The sequence below is a fragment of the Dipodomys ordii genome, unplaced genomic scaffold, assembly GCF_000151885.1.
Source record: "Dipodomys ordii isolate 6190 unplaced genomic scaffold, Dord_2.0 Scaffold10, whole genome shotgun sequence".
In the NCBI taxonomy this organism is placed as follows: Eukaryota; Metazoa; Chordata; class Mammalia; order Rodentia; family Heteromyidae; genus Dipodomys; species Dipodomys ordii.
In genome coordinates this window covers 21,467,841-21,472,859 of record NW_012267226.1, presented here as the reverse complement: position 1 = coordinate 21,472,859, position 5,019 = coordinate 21,467,841, and positions in this window count along the sequence as shown.

Here is a 5,019-nt window from a genome sequence, read left to right as displayed (position 1 = left end):
TTTTTTCTTTTTGCTTATGTGGTGCTGAGGAATCGAACCCAGGGCCTCAGGCATGCAAGGCAAGTGCTCTACCACTGAGCCACCTTCCCAGCCCCATGAGGGCAGCAGTTTGAAGCCAACCCTGGCAGGGCAGTCTGTGACTCTTGTCTCCAATTAACCAGCAAAAAGCCAGAAGTGATGGTGTGGCTCAAATGGTAGAGCCTTGCATTAAAGAAAAATTACCCCATTTCACAGATGGAGAAACGAAGGCTTGAGATGTTTAACCTGGCATGGTCCATAGCCAGTAGGCACTGGGCTTCTCCTGCTCCTCACTCCCTACACCATTTAAATACCCCCCTCCATTGGAAACTGGAGGGGTAAGCCGGGGTGCAGCTTGGTGGGGCTCTGCATGCACAGGCCTTCTCTGAGTTTGATCTCCAGTACTGAACAACAACAACAACAAAAATCCCCCAAAGTTGGGTGTGATTGCTTCCTTCTTTCATGGAATGACTGTGATCCTTCAGTGTCTTAGTAGTTTTGTGGCAGGTTATGTGGACTTTTTCTTAGCCTGGCTGCTAAGAACTGCTTCTTTCTATTGCCCCAAGTGCACAGCCAGCTTTGAAGGTGTTTAGGTGTGTGTGTGTGTGTGTGTGTGTGTGTGTGTGTGTGTGTGTGTGTGTGTGGCAGGTCCTGGAGGAGAAGAAAGGGCTCAAGCACTTGTTCAGGATCATATGCACTTCCTGTCTCTCACCCCCCCCGTCAGGTCCATCTCCCTCTCTGGCAAAACGGAAGGAGATCTTTCTGTTTTCTTATTTTTTTCTCCCTTGGTGAAGAGATCAACAAAAGTCTTAGAGAGCCTGGTGTTGGTGGCTCACACCTGTAATCCTAGCTACTAAGGAGGCTGAGATCTGAGGATCATGGTTCAAAGCCAACCTGGGCAGGAAAGTCTGTGAGACTCTTATCTCAATAAACTACCAGGAAACTGGAAGTGGTGCTGTGGCTTAAGTGGTAGAGCGCTAGCCTTGAGCTGAAGAGCTGAGGGACAGTGCCCAGGCCAGAGTTCAAGCCCCATGACCGAAAAAAACAAACAAAAAAGTTTTGGAGGCCCAGGCAACCCTGCTGGGTCCCTGTCAGGACACTCAGCCGCCCCTCCTTTCCTTCTCTCTGTCCTCTTTTTCCTTTCCTCTCACTTCAGGTTTGGCTCCTTCCCCGAGGTTAGTTCTTATCTTATGTACGCCACTGCTATCTGCCTAGAAAAATACCTACACCAAGTTTAAATACACCCTTTCAGTTGTGATTTGCATATCTGTATTTGCATACATTTGCATGGCCCTGTGCACTAAGGGCACTGGTTCTCTGACCACTGTATCTGGGACATGTTGCACTGTGTGTGTGTGTGTGTGTGTGTGTGTGTGTGTGTGCGTGTGTGTGAATTTTCCAGAAGCTGGAAAAGCTTGTAACTCATGGTAGCTCAGAGCCACTGAGGATTGGGGTTTGGGGTGGGGGTGGGGATGGAGATCTTAGGGCAGGGAATGCTGAGAAAGAGGAGCCTGATGCTCACAGTTGGAAGTAAAGCTTTGGACCGACCCAAAGATGGGGTTGCAGAGTGGGGGGGGAAGGGGAGGAGGGGGGTAGGAGGGGGAGGGAATGGGAGCGGTGGGTCCATCCCTGCCCTGCCCTGTGACCTGCTTGATAATGCATTCCATTAGATGAACCAGACAGGGGACAAGGGACCCCTTTAGTCTGCACCCCCTTTCCCAGCCCCCACAGTCACCATGAAACCAGCCCTTTTTAAGTCCTGCTGGTGGGGAAGTCTCCCTCAGGCCTACCACACCCTGCGTGGAGTTCTGTGGGGAAGAGGCAGAGGGAGCCTGGAGGTTAAAAAAGAGGAGACGTCTGGAGAAAGAAGCCCAGGTAGGCACTTTCAGTGCCTTTCCACATCAAAAGAGGGTTATGCAAACGACATGCAAATAGATGCAAATTGCCTCTCCTTCCCCTACCCCTCCACCCACATGCCTCTCAACGGCTGGAGGACTTTTCCCAAGATTCCCAAAGCTGTGCTCCAGGAGGCTGTGGTTCTGGAATGGTGATCCCTTTGGACCCCTCCCTGAGCCTTCCCGGGGTGACAGTAACCTCCCTGAGGGGCCCCAGCTCCCCAGGTTCCATTGGCTCTAGAAGTCACGCCTGCCCTTCCTGGAGAGAGAGAGCTGGGGAGGGAGGGAGGGGGTCTTGGTCCCCTCTGCCACTTGGCCTTGTTGGCTCGGGGCCTGCAGTTCACTCCCATTTCCTGTCAAGTCAGCTGGATGGAGTTGTCAGGGCTGGGAGAAGGGTGGAGAGCGAGGCATCCTGGAAGGCCACCAAGCAACAAGTCCCTTCTAGCTCCTTCCTCCTGCCAGATGCACCGTGGGCCCCAGAGCGGGGGGGGGGGGGGGGGGGGGAAAAAAGAGAATGCCAGGTGAAGGTCGCTCCCTGCCTTGAGGTGATCAAAGACAGTGGAATCTGAGCTCAGATAGGAGGAAGGTAGAGAAAGACCAAGAAGGACTTCCAGGCGGTTTGATTCACACCTCTGAGTAAACCTGCCACGAGGTGTACTGCGAAGTGCGAAGGCTGGTGACAGACGGAGAACCGGGAGAAAGCCTCTGGACCTGGAGAAGGGCAGGGCCCCAATATCCACAGGGACCCCCTCCCCTGCCCTCCCCATCAGTTCCCACCCTCTTCCCGTCACATGTGAGGGACATGGACATAAATGGTTCTTATTTCCCTGAAAAGCTTGAATAATAGATGAAAAGTGTGTTCTGTATTTACAAACAGTAACACAACAGCTGTCTTCCTATTAACGTTGTTTCTGACCTTGAGATCAGCATCAGGCCCCAGAATGAAGGTCATTCATCACACCTTCCACAGAGCCCAGGTTCAGCCAGCCCTTTCCTGATCTAGCTACCTGAGACCAGGTGGCCCTGCTTGGCCACCTGCTGCACGCTTGGGGCAAATCTAGGCCCAGCACGCCCTCTCGTGGTAATCTGGAGCTATGACCGCCATCTGTGAAAGGCAGGAAGGGACCCGGCTGGAGGAGTCACAGGCTGCCAATTCAAGGCATGTCCAAGATGTGAACTTTGACTTTGTAGATGATTGCATTGTCTTCTAGTCCCCGCTCCCCACCAAAGGCTAGACTTTACTGTAGACAAGACACAGGGCGTGGGTGATGACCATTGTGTAAAGAGGCCTACAAATGAGCTGGAACTAGTCGGCCAGTTTCACTGACATGACTGGTGGCATCCAGCATGGCTGGTTTGCACACAGCCTGAGTCCCAGGGGGAAGTGCTGGGAAAGAGGGTGTGACCTCAGCTGGATATGGTTATATATGCCTGTAATCTCGGCACTTGGGAGGCTGAGGCAGGAAAATCATGACCTCAAGGCCAGCCTGGAATACACAGCAAGACTCTGTCTCAAACAAAACTCAGACACACACACACACACACACACAGTCTTGAGAAACAGGGCAGAGATGGGGTGCCAGTGTAGATTTGTGGTGTTTCACAGAACTACAAAGAGCCTGCACCCAGACTCTTCATAGAAATTGTATATTCCAGCTGGCCTAGAACTTGCCATCTAGTCCAGGTTGACCTGGAACTTGTGATCCTCCTGTCTTCTCAGTACTGGGATTGCAGGCATGAACTTGCGTGCCTGACGAGCTTTGGTCTTGAAAGTAGCCTCTGCCCCCTTTACGCCAGGCCCTCCTTCCACTCTCCTCTCAGGACTCAGACCCCATGAAGGTGTAGGGCAGAAATGGGAGCCTCACAGTCCCTCCCCCACGCCAAATCCGGGGTGTCTCTGTGGCCCAGGCTGGCAACTAATGCCATCAGGGTCCCCGGCCCCACTCTCCCTCATTCTGGCTCAGAGATGCGCAGGGTGGGGGCTGTCGGGTGGGGGTGGGGGTCTGGGCCTCTGGCATCTGGGGGGGCTTCTAACCTTGGCAGAGGACACCAGCCAGTGGACTCCAGTCCCAGGGGTCCAGTCGGGGTGTCTCCTGCACCCCTTTCCTTGGGTGATTCCCGCTACTGTGAGCTGGGGTCCCACACTCAGTCTTCCCAGGCTCCTGGTGTGACTGTCCTCTGAGGCTTGGGCCGGCCAATCTGATGACCCTTCCTTTTCCTCTCCAATTCCAGGAAGGAAGAATGTTTTTTGTTTTGAGACCTCATTCACATAGGATTCTCAAGCCAGAGTGGCTCACACCTGTCATCCTAGCCGTCGAGAGGCTGAGAACCAACCTGGGAAGACAAATCTGGGAGACTCTTATTGCCACATAGCTAGCAAAAATGATGGAAACAGAGGTGTGATTCAAGTGGTAAAGCACCAGCCTTGAGCAAAAAAGCCAACCAAGAACACAAGGCCCTGGGTTCAAGCCCCAGTACTGGTGTGAAAAAAATAAAAAGAGGAATACAGGCAGAGAGGCTGTGGGCCTCCCACGAGCGCCAGCAGGAAGCCACTCTACCCTGCCGAGTGCTAAATGAGGCCTGTGCGGCCCCAGGCCAGGCACCTGACATGAATTCACTGAAGTCTCACCAATGAAGCTAGCTTTATAGTTGAAGCACAGAGCAAGAAAGTTATTTGACCTTAGGTTGCACAGCAAATAAGTAGCAAAGCCTGGATTTGAATGCTGGATTCTGGTTCCCAAACCTCATCTTGCCTCTTGCAACCATTGCCTAATCTTGCCTGGCTGACTGTGGCTCCTCACACCACTGAGCTTATTCTACACACACATACACACACACACTTGGCCACTTGGGTAGTGTGTGTGTGTCTGTGTGCACATGCGTGTGCCAGTTCTGGGGCTTGAACTCAGGGCCTGGGCGCTGTCCCTGAGCTTCTTTGGCTCAAGGCTATCAAGCCATCAGAGCCACCAGAGTGGGGCTGAAGGCCAAGCGTATTTTAAGTGCTTTAGAAGTCGCAGTCGCCATTCATCACATTTCTGACACCAGGTGGCAGCATTGGACAAAAATCATCTCAAAAGTATGTGGTCTCGTGCTGTTCAGTCAGGTA